This window comes from Sinohyriopsis cumingii, chromosome 2, assembly GCF_028554795.1.
Source record: "Sinohyriopsis cumingii isolate HCF-2022 chromosome 2, ASM2855479v2, whole genome shotgun sequence".
NCBI classification, from domain to species: Eukaryota; Metazoa; Mollusca; class Bivalvia; order Unionida; family Unionidae; genus Sinohyriopsis; species Sinohyriopsis cumingii.
Window position 1 is genome coordinate 75,125,151 of NC_142962.1, and position 11,700 is coordinate 75,136,850.

An 11,700-nucleotide genomic window follows, 5' to 3' on the forward strand; every position below is an offset into this window, starting at 1 on the left:
CATGCTTTACAATGATACTAACACCCTTTGCCTGTCCGTTTTCGGGGCCCCAGGTGGCCAAATGGTCTAAATCACTCTCCATTACAGATCACTGCAATCTCACCCCTGTCTGCTTGGGTTTGAATCACTGGCTCAGCAAATGTGGGTATGTGAGAAAGCTTCCCATCGGTCGATGGCTCTTTGGTTTTTTTCCCGTTTCTTCCTCCACCAGTTATACTGGCTTCCATGTATAGCCTATGTAGTGCTGAGAAATGGCGTTAAACCCAACAACAACAACAACAACTGTCCGTTTTGTTAATGTACCTATCAGTTTTAATTAAATGGCATTTGTAATTATTGCAGTTCTCAAGAATTTACATTCACTTTATTAACAAATTCTTTTGAAAGAACATTACCATGTAAAGGGAATACAAAATCTTGTGTATTATTGTTTCATCAGTTTTTTATTTTTAAATTCAGTTTTATCATGTACATTTTCCACATTTTTGTAGGTTTTGTACAACCCAAGGCGAACACCTGGGTTAGGACTGACTGATGGGGAGTGCTTGGAGTGCCTGTGGGCATACTTAGGGAAATTTAAAAGCATTTCCAAGGAGATGACTCCAGAAAATCGTGTTGATCTGCTTGTTGATGGCCTAGTGCATTATGGAGATAAAATTAAAAGAAAACAAGGTACATGTAGTCTCTGCATATGCAGTTTTTTTTCAAGTAAGAAAATATGTCATTACCATCTAATTGTGCCATTAACAGATTAGGTTTTATCAAACATAATGTTAATTATATTGAAAATTTCTTGCCTTCTTTTTGTTGTATTAATGTATACATACATTAAGAAGACCTGTCCTAACATGCAAATCATGAGGTGAATAGATTTGATTGGTTGAAAATTAATATAGTACATCTAGATAAAAACACAGATTTCACATTCATTACAGAAATTATATACACAAACACACACAATAATTATCATCTTAATAATTTTCAGGCAAAACCTTTGCACAGAGGTTGAAGAAAGCAGAAGCTCTGAAAGTCAACACCAACAGAATGCTTCAAGAAACTCTAGGAAATATTTCAGGTTTTTTTGAATTATGCTTTTCATTAATTCTTTCTTTATGTATATTTTGAACCATTAATCAATTTTTTTAATTAAGATTTTCAACTTGTGCTTGTTTTTGTCTTTTGATATATTATTTTCAGTAGAACATGCATGTTAGCCTGTAACAACTTTGCTGGTGTTTGTTAAAATGATGCCGACCTGATAAAATCATAAACTAACAAATGAATAACAGGTATTTTGAAGTGATTTTCATGAAATTTGCAAGAACTCTAATGCTAAATCTTTCATAATTGATTAATTAAGCTGACACTTTACATATTTTAGTCATCTCTGGTGGACACTGTATTTCTTGTTTGCCTTACTATTAAAAATGTTTTTAAAAATTGGAAATGTCTTTTAAAATTACAGCAAAATATCAAATCATTTTCGAATCAAACACAATTTCAGATCAAACCATTGACTTTGTATAAGCAGTGTTATTTAATTCTGAGCAATGGATATAATGCTTTCAGTTTATTTTTAGAAGCAGTGTTGCTCATGGAGGTGCAGGGTATTACCAGTAGAGCAGTTTCCTTATGATGTTTTGTTCCAGCTGTACATACCACATTATGTTTTCACTAAATGATACATGCCAACCATTACACTTTTGGCATAATCATTATGCTTTTCTCACCAGATTTCATTTTATGTTAGCCTGTATATGAATTGTGCTTTTTTGGCATAAAAAAAGAGCAATAAAAAGTTCTTTTGTATTTTTTATTATCATTTCTTTGATTCCACTCATACACTGGAGATTATTCTTGGAAAGATGACTGCTGTGTAAGAATAGTGCAAGAGTAGTTTCCTTATTCACTGTTTAGAGCAACTGTATATGACCCATTTCCAAGAAACAGACTGGTTTCTTCAAATATGAACATTGTATCACAGATTCATTAAATTGACAAGCTAGTTAGTTAGTGGATTTCTCTATACTTTTAATGGTGCCATATGTTAAGCATTTATGGTGTGAGTCGTTACATGATAGAAAATATTAAAGCAGTTATCATCAAGAAAGAATGTTCAGAAACTGCAAAGTAATCTTGTTATTGAAAGATAGCAATGATATTTTTCACTTGTTATGTTAATTTGTTAAAAGTACATGCATAATTCTAAGATTGGGGCATTGGTGTTGGCATCAGTCTCCAGTTTCCCTGCCAAGTGTATCATTATCATCACTAGTGTTGTTTATGCTTCAGAGTCAGCACTTCCCATTTTTATGCACAAGCACTCAGTTGTTATAACATTATCATTTACAGGGTGTAGCTTATAGTGTAAGCAGACTCATTTATATGATCAACTGATCATTTGTTATTTTTTGGATGGTAAGCAGGGATTGTTCTGAAGAACATTCTGTGTCCCAAATAGCATTAAAAAATGTACTCTGATTTCTTGAGGTAAAAAAAATGTACTCTGATTTCTTGAGGCAGAAATAATTTCATTGTCGCTGTCTTTTTAAAGGTGTCAACAGATGACATTAGAAGATGGTCAATGGAGGACAAAAATCGATTTTTGACAGGCAGCTCTCTTGCAAGAAGTGAAAGCATGGTATGCCAGTACATCATTCATTGAGTTTGGTTTAAGAGATGATAGCACCCCTATGTATAGGTCAGGTAGAATTTATATCTCTAAAATTTCATCTTTGCTCTTTTTAATTTCTTTTTGCTTTGCTTCAGATCTGAATTTCAGCTTGGAGTGGAAAGAAATCATTGTCAATAAGAGTCAGTCATCATCCAATATAATGACTGTGCTAAAATATATTTGAATGGAGGTGTTTTTGCCTTGTTTCTAATGAAGTTCATCAATAAAATACCTTTAAACTACTCATTTTCAATTGCTCTGAATCAATTATATTTTACTGTAACATTCAGTAGTGTATGTTATTAAATCGATGACTTTTTCCACTTCCAATTATTATAGATGACTTCACCATGTCAGCTGCAATTGCACAAGCAATATGTTTAATTTATGCTTTATAATAAATTTCAGGAACCTCTTACCCGATTAGAGACATGTGCTATCAGTTTGAAGAAATACTACCATTTAAGGTAAGTTGGTCATCTCTTATAACTGATACCTTTTGTTAATTATACATACAAAACTTCATACAGTAGCTTGTCCTTAAACCTGAAATGGTACTATGAATAATGTGCCAGTGTTGCCCTAAACAATAATATTTTCTTTAATAATTTTATAATTTCTTTGAAAGGAAAACATATTTTTCAATTATATTTCAATATACATCAAGTCGGTATTATTTATATATATACTCTTTCAGTCAGTCTTCACTGGGAGTTGTTGATCCACTAGTTAAAGAGAACATCAGGAAGAAAATATCTGGGTAAATATGTGTCATTTTCATTATGTCTCATCACTCAGCCATTTACTACTGTATGTATGGTTCAAGGCATTGTTGTACAGGCTGTGTCTTTTACTGCACAGGTGCATCTTGCCAGCATCATAGTTTGAGAATGTAGTATATTTCAAAATTAAAGCTGTAATTTTATGATTGTGGTTAAACCTGCCTGTTGTCACTAAACTACCAACAAATAAAAAAGATGCAGTGATCACATTGAATAATATATAATGTTTTTGTTCATTGTTTCGAGTTAATAATTGCAGAGATGCATATTTACTTCAGCCTATTCATTTTGGCAGGATGACTAGAAATCATCTGGATCAGCTACAATAGAATAACCTCATGCATAGTTTGCGAGGCAGATTTGGATGGCTTAAATTGGTCATTCTATAGTTTCTTTGCATCAGAGTAGTTTCAAAAACTTAGACTGACATAGGTTTTTCAAAACAGTTTAATCAAGTTGATGGGTAGGTATGGTGGCAGTATTTCAGAAATGGTCTAAAAGTGGGGTTGTTTAAAAACTGGTTGCAAATGTCAATGCCTGTTTCATGTTTATTCAACAGATTCAGATATATAGCTTTATTACAGCATGTGATTCATAGATTTATTCATTTGTGCATTTTAATGAACTTTCCATAGTTTCCTTATTAGCTACAATTAAAGTGTCCACACTTTTCATGATATAGTTACAACAAGCTATGATATACTCAGACTCAAGTGACAGAGTCAAAGTATTTAATGCTGAAAAAAGTGAATATTTCTTGCAAAAATGAATAAATCCATGACTCTTGCATCTGTGGTCATTTTCAGACTCCTCCCAACCCCCATCTTTCATACTGTGATTTTTAATTCCTCACGATTGGGTTACCATTACTTGTTAAAATGTATTTTAGTTATTTGAGTCACTGATGTTTCTCCAGCCTGTATGCTACTTTAGAAATAAATGCAGCATTTTGACTATTTAATCTTCTATTTGATTCATTTTCTTTCAGTGATCATTGGCTCTTGATTGGTTTTCAAGCTAATCAAAATAAGTAAAACATTTCTGTCAGCCAGTAAAATTTAGCATGATATGCTTCTTTTGCTGTGAGTGCAAACTATCAAGTAATCTTGGTATGCACTCCATTCAGTCAGACCGCTCCGGTGGCCTAGTGGTTAGACTGTCCGCCTCGGATGTGGGAGGTCCTGGGTTCAATCCTCTGCCAAGTTATACCAAAGACTTTAAGTAAATGGTACTAATAGTTATCTCGCTTGGAACTCAGCATTAAGAGGTTAGTGTTAGGACTGGTCAGCCTGGTGTCAGGATAATGTGACTGGGTGGGACATCATGAAACATGTCTGCAGCATGATGTCCCAGTGCTAGACATCACTATAAACTGTCACATTGCAAACATCGTAGTGATATGACTGAAACATTGTTAAAGCTATGTTAAAAATCCAAATCACGTCACAACACATAACACAATCCAGTCAGTCTAAAATATTCTTCTCTCTTTTTTTGTTCCCCTGTTTTAATTGTTCTGGAGGAAAATTTGTTATGCAAAAGATGAAAACAATAGTGATTGGCACATGAGCAGCCTAAAATGAACACTGGGGCAGTAACTTAATTAAATTAAAGGCAATAGATGTAGTGATTATTACAATTTACTGGCAGTTCAGAGTATTCTGATTTATGTTTTTCAGTCTAGAACAGGTCTTGAGATCCCACGAAAAGTCCTTAAAGATCACCAGGTGGTCTTCAACATCAGACCAGTATAAAATGCACACTGAATCCAGTAATAGAAAAACGATATCTGCCAAAGTCCAGGTGATGCCAAGGCTGATGGCAGAGAAAACCTTCTTACTGCAGATGATGAAGAAAGTATGAAGAAAGTAAGTATTGACATAACAAGCCTTGATATCATGAGTTAAGGGAGAATGTGAAAGAAGTGTTAATGGATATTTTGGGTAATTAAAAAACATGTGTTTTGATATACAGTTGTCTGTCTTTGTTTAAGAAGAATTACAATATTCCAGGCAATCTTTACAAATTTATCATTTTAGAGGTAATCACAAGAAACAATAAAACAAAATGTGTAGGGAATTAATTTGGTGTATGTTTTTATGGTATGGAATTTTGTTTCATTGTAGTATATATTAAGTTGATCTGGCTTTATAAATATAACTGGCATAATAAAAGGTCATGTTTTTCTGTCTATTCAAGGTGGACAAGCTGTTGCAGTAAGACTTGGGAGAGAGCTAAAAAAAGTAAACACGGCTGTTCAACATCATCTTAAGGAGTACAATTTGTTGGAAGGCAGCAAAATACCATATCCAGATAAACTGGACCTGGACAGCTTGAAATCTCTAGAGGTTCCAGCTGCAGTTCCAGAAGAACTTAAAAGGCTTCTAATTGATTTGTTTGAAACAAAGGAGAGATGTGAGGAAGAAATTGAACTCATTGCATGTGATATGAGGAGCACAAATTGCTTTTACATGAAACAACAGGAAGCAGTGCTAACTTCATTTGAGAGAGCAGAGAGTGATGTGCACAGGGCTGTCCTGCTCTTGGAGGGTTTACATATAGAGAGGTGTATTCTTCATCTGAGAAATATGTTCTCTAATGTATGCATTATTAATGAAGTTCCATTACATTTCTTCAAGATATTACATTTTGACTTACCAAGTGTCGACCAAGAGATTCCCTATATTCTTGGCAATGTTGTATCAGATGAATATCTGCTAGAACAGTTAGATGTTGAAGGGTATGAATCGATGGATTCAGACCCATCTTCAGACGAGGCTGATGATATTGAGATGGATATTTAAATTCCTTCTCCTATCTGGGTTTAGAGAGACTACTAGTTGTATGTAGTCGAAATTGCTGAAAGAGTGCTTCATTTTATAAAATTCATCTAATTTTCTTACAGATTTCAGCTCTTACCTTCTTGATTTCAGGAATGTTACATTTTTTGGACATTTGAAGATAATTTATGTATTGTTCAGTTGTACATATTGCACTTAGAGATTTATCCTACATTAATACATACTTTCTGCACTTTACTGTTTTCATCATAAATGTTGGCTGGATAAAAGTCAGATTTTTTAGTGGTGTCTCTTTGTTTTTTTAAGTGAAAAAATTATAACTTTGAATTCTTCAAACAGAACAAATAATCTTTAAAATATAACAAAATATAGTATTGTTTTAAATTATCAATCTGCAGAGTTATTCTGCACTTTTGCTTATTACCAGTTGTACATATTGCATTTAGAATAAAGATTCATTAATTCTTACTTACTGATATAGTTAACTGTTTTCATCATAAATGTTGTCTCAAATACAAACAATATTTCGTTATTATCTCTTAAATACATATGGTTACTCATTTAATTGAGAGTGATCAAAATTATGGCAAGAGATAATCACAATATTATGCATAATAAATTGTCAAAATATAGTAATGATTATTTATGATGATTCACAAGAGACTGGTTTTTTAATAATGTTATAACTAAGCAATGCTACGTCCAAATTCATCGTTTATTTTTCATAAAGTTCATGTTCATGTTATTGGACTAAGCCGATAAATAGGTACTGGGACTGATAACATCTACTCATTAAAAGTTGCAAATATTTGTAAACAGTTTCATTTGCACACGTCAGTGTACATTTTATATACTTACTGGTATTTCTTGCAGCTGTTGAGCTATCGTCAACTGAAGGGTTCTTATGTATATATTTCTGGATCAAATCCTATGTTTGACAGATTATAACTCCATGTTTAATAGCGCAACTCTTTCCTGTGACCATTTTGAATGTGGCACTAGATTTGGCTATTACCTAATGCCAGTAGTGATGTGAAATGAACAGGTGCATTAATTGGAATATTTTGTGGCTGGTTTGTTTTCAACATAACTCTTTTGCTTGTAGAGTCACATGACTTGTTGTCATATCAATTATTGAAAACTTAGTGACTTTGAACTGTATTTAATGGTTTGTAGTCAGACAGTATTGTTATATTTTTTGTTATTTTACCTCATGGCAAAGTGATGAATGTTATCATTATTAAGTTTGTTTTGAAAGCTGGCTATGTGCTGTAGATTTTATAGTAACTTGATTGACTATTTTGGGGGTATATGAATATAATAAAGTCATGACAGTACAAAGTCAGGCATTCTTGAAGAAGTGATAGTCTGACAATAGCATTTTTATATGAAATATATCTTGGAAATTAACATTTACTGTAAAGTATGTAAAGTACACTATAGTAACTTAGTCATTTTGGTCTGTCATTTTGTATATTGTCATGCATCAAAAACATAATATTGTTACCAAAATATATTTAATAATTATGTCTGACACAATAAACATGTTTTAATTGCATCATCTTTCATGTAATCCTTTCTTTATGGTTGTTCTCCATACCTGAACTTTCTGAAGTTGTTCTTTCATTTCTGTATTTATTTCCTAGAATGTCTGTGAGTCACTTGTGCATTCACTATGTATACATTTTTATTTATTTTTAAATTGAAACTTTCATATACTATTAAAATATTCTCAGTCATTTTCATTTAATTTACATTCATTTTTGGTGGAGTGCTTTCTAATGTTAATTACATTTTTCTAACCTTGCATTAATAAGTTTTATTAGCCCAGACATTCACTATGTTCAACATTGTGGCCATCTTAAAAATCTGATAATCAAATCTGCTATTGAATTGATGGTCATATTGACATGGGGATTTCACCTGAATATTTCACTCCATTTAGCTGGTCTTGAATAGTGTGGTTGATTGTATATTCAATATGGTTGCTACCATGGTATCATGGAACATTTTAACACAGCTCCAGAACGGATGGTCATACTGACATGGTTTTCACCAAATTGTATCTTGTATCATTCATTCCTGGAATTTCTTTTCAACCAGTAGAGTGCTAGCCCCTTCCAGGGATGCTTATTTATGTAGCCAGAAACAAGAGAGCCAGAGAATGTTGACTCAGGATGATTACTGCCATGATCTCAACAGGTTTCCGTCTCATGACATAATTTTACACGCCTTGTTAGGAAAACTTTCTTTTTAACCATGACAATTTCCTACATATTTGAAAGTAAATAAAAATTATCTTTAATACACGTTCAGTATGGCCCACATGCATTTTTATTATTATTTATCAATTATTTAGGAATTTAGACATTTTTAACATTAGCATTACTGGTCATAGATCAAAAGAGCTTGCGGGATGGCCGGTTGCCAGATCAGATGTCAAACGCGGCCTACTGATAGAAAAAGTCATATTGACATTGGGTTTTCACCAGAAGACTTCATTGTTGATTCTAAATCCAAACGGTGCCCACTGGATATCATAGTCACTATAGCTGCCATCTTGTAAATGTTTAAGCTACTCAACCTGAATCAGTGGTCATATCAATACGGACTTTTCAAGGCAAGAATTATGATATCTCGTTCCTAAGTGATAATGGTCCGGATCTGATGTTAAATATGGCCACTTCATTGGTCATCTAGAATATCCTGTTTTTGCTATTCCTTCCAAACAGAAAGTTGTATCAACATAAGATTGATGTAAACAGTGAGCCTTGATGCTGAAAGAAACACCTGGTCACAGAAATTTAGTCCTCATCTCTGTAAGCATTTAATAAACGTGATACTTTTATAAATCTAATGTAAGTCAATTAGGATTATGAATGAAAATCTAATCTGTCCGTGTCGCTGTTTCGTCACTGTGGTGTTGTGAAACACAACATGGAATTTTTTCGTCATGAGTGCGACAGTCATGTGTGTGTGTGTGTGTGTGTGTGTGTGTGAGAGAGAGAGAGAGAGAGAGAGATAATAAATTCAAAATCAGTACACTTCGAATTCAAATTCTCTTTCTTACTCGTATTTCGATTTTTACACATTCTGATCACATGAGGCCCTCGGGCATTAAATTATAAATATCTACAACTCTCAACGCATGTAAATATTAGAGAAAATAAATGTTTGCGGGTATGTTTGCAATCTCTCTCTCTCTCTCTCTGTGCAAAAAACCGAAAACATTATATAGTAAACCCCGCAAAACGGAAAACCCTTTGAATCAAATTTAATTTGCGATTTGGAGAGGTTTTATGTTTAATGCGCAACCGAGAGAGAGAGAGAGAGAGAGAGAGAGAGAGATTGTGTATATATGTGCGCATGAGTGAACAAATTAAGAAACCTGTTGTTGTATTTTAATATAACATTTAATGACAATTTAGATGAACAATGAGCGTTGCTATCGACAATCACACATAGTCATAGAAATACAGTGCTAGTCTCAGTAAGTATTTAAAATATGTGATAATTTTTCAAGTTTAACGTAACTTCATTACGATTGTGAACAATAATCGATATTTTTAAAGCTTCTGAATACGTTATAAGTTTCATAGCCCAAATTTGTCTCGTTTTTTCAACGTAGTGTTTAGCATATATATATATATATATATATATATATATATATATATATATATATATATATATATATAGAGAGAGAGAGAGAGAGAGAGAGAGAGAGAGAGAGAGTAGTGCAGATTTATCATGATAAAAAAATGTTTAAGTTGGTTTTTTACTCTCTCTCTCTCGTATATATATATATATATATATATATATATATATATATATATATAGAGAGAGAGAGAGAGAGAGAGAGAGAGAGAGAGAGAGATTCACTGCTACACATTAGTGTCCACCTCTTTCTGGATTTTAAGAGCTATGCCAGAGCCTCCAACTCATCCCCCGACCCAGACATGAGCCCCACCAAACCTTAGAATCCTATTCCAAGTTTTAAAATTTCAATTGGTTTTAAATTCTAAATGTAAGATAAATTAAATAGGAACCCCAACTCAATATAAATTACAAACATTTAAATTGTCAAATTTTTAATAATCGGGAAAAATCTACTAAATTATAACAAGGTTTGTATAGGAACCCTAACTTAGTATAACTTTCAAATACCATTTGAACTTTCTAAAGAATCATATGACGCTACACATTGGAAAATTCTAAAATACTATCACCTGAAATATGAAACTAACTTCTAGCAAAGGTCGAAAAAATTACATGGGAAGGGACTTCGAGCAAGGTGAATAAAATCAGAATGGACAATCCTTTAGATAACACTAGGGAAAAATAAATAACCCATCAAAAACTCAAAATTAATTTTTTTTTATACAAAATTCTTTATAAATAGAACATACAACATATCTGAGGGAGAAACACACAAATTTAAAATACTTTTTATATTTTTTTAAAATGGGTGGTGGTGGCATCTGTCTGTTGCCCCCCACCCCACCCCACAAACCTGAAGAACTAAGCATATCATTTTTGGGAGGGGAGTGATTTGTATTATTTGTATCTAAAACGTCTGTTATACCCTAAATACATCAGGAGATACGCCTTACATTGTAGGACTAGTGTTGACGCAATATAGTACTAATATTAAATGGCCGGATCGGGTGGGTGGGTGTCAAGGACTTCCAGCCGGCCCCAAAAATAATAAACCAACCACAAAAACGAAGTTACTTGTCACTTGCAAGTTTACCATCGCTGTTTTCTTGCACATGCTTATTGGATATTGTGCACACTGTTAGTTTAGTCCTACTAGCTACGATACTGAAACCTCAACTTGATTTGTTGTGGTTGTCCACAAGGTTTTAGTAAGGGTACTAATATTAGTATTATATTCCTACAGACCTTGACGCTGATATGTTGTGTGCGGCATAGCGCTCTAAACAAAACAACATGTGCTATGTCTTGCATTGTAGGACTAGATCATAATAAGAAGATCCTTGATAGAATACAATACCTGCTAGACCAAGAACGAGTTCTATTTGTGCTTGAGTTTTCAGCATTTAACTTTTAATGTGTCACGAATGAAAAATTTTACCGATGGATAAACAGGTGTTAGGTTCTGACAGGGATTACTACAAAAAAGGTGAGTGTTCTGAAGGATTTAATGATATAGGTCAATAGTAGATTAATTTAACTTAACAACCAGATACAAAGGTGGATCAAAATAAATGTAGTAATTGCTAACAAGTGGCCAATAGTCCGACAGAGCAGGATGCTCAAAACTATGGGCAGCCGTCGCCGCCAAAATTACATTAATCAAATGATCTAGTATGAAATCAAATGATTTAACCTAGCAAATGAAATGATCAATCCAGATTCCAAATGATGTGGTGTCACATGAAATGATGTAGAGTGAAATGAAATGATTTAACACATCAAACGG

The 11,700-nt window shown here is 33.2% G+C and overlaps 1 long non-coding RNA gene across 1 annotated transcript in view; it reads left to right on the plus strand.

Moving 5' to 3' along the window:
• The first annotated feature begins 2,592 nt into the window (after positions 1 to 2,592).
• The window catches only part of LOC149805202 (uncharacterized), an 81,645-nt gene continuing 72,537 nt past the window's right edge, over positions 2,593 to 11,700 (plus strand). Inside the window, exons 1-3 of the long non-coding RNA XR_016414808.1 lie at positions 2,593 to 2,701; positions 3,083 to 3,141; positions 3,372 to 3,434. This is a non-coding gene — a long non-coding RNA (uncharacterized LOC149805202). The remainder of the gene's footprint in view (positions 2,702 to 3,082; positions 3,142 to 3,371; positions 3,435 to 11,700) is intronic.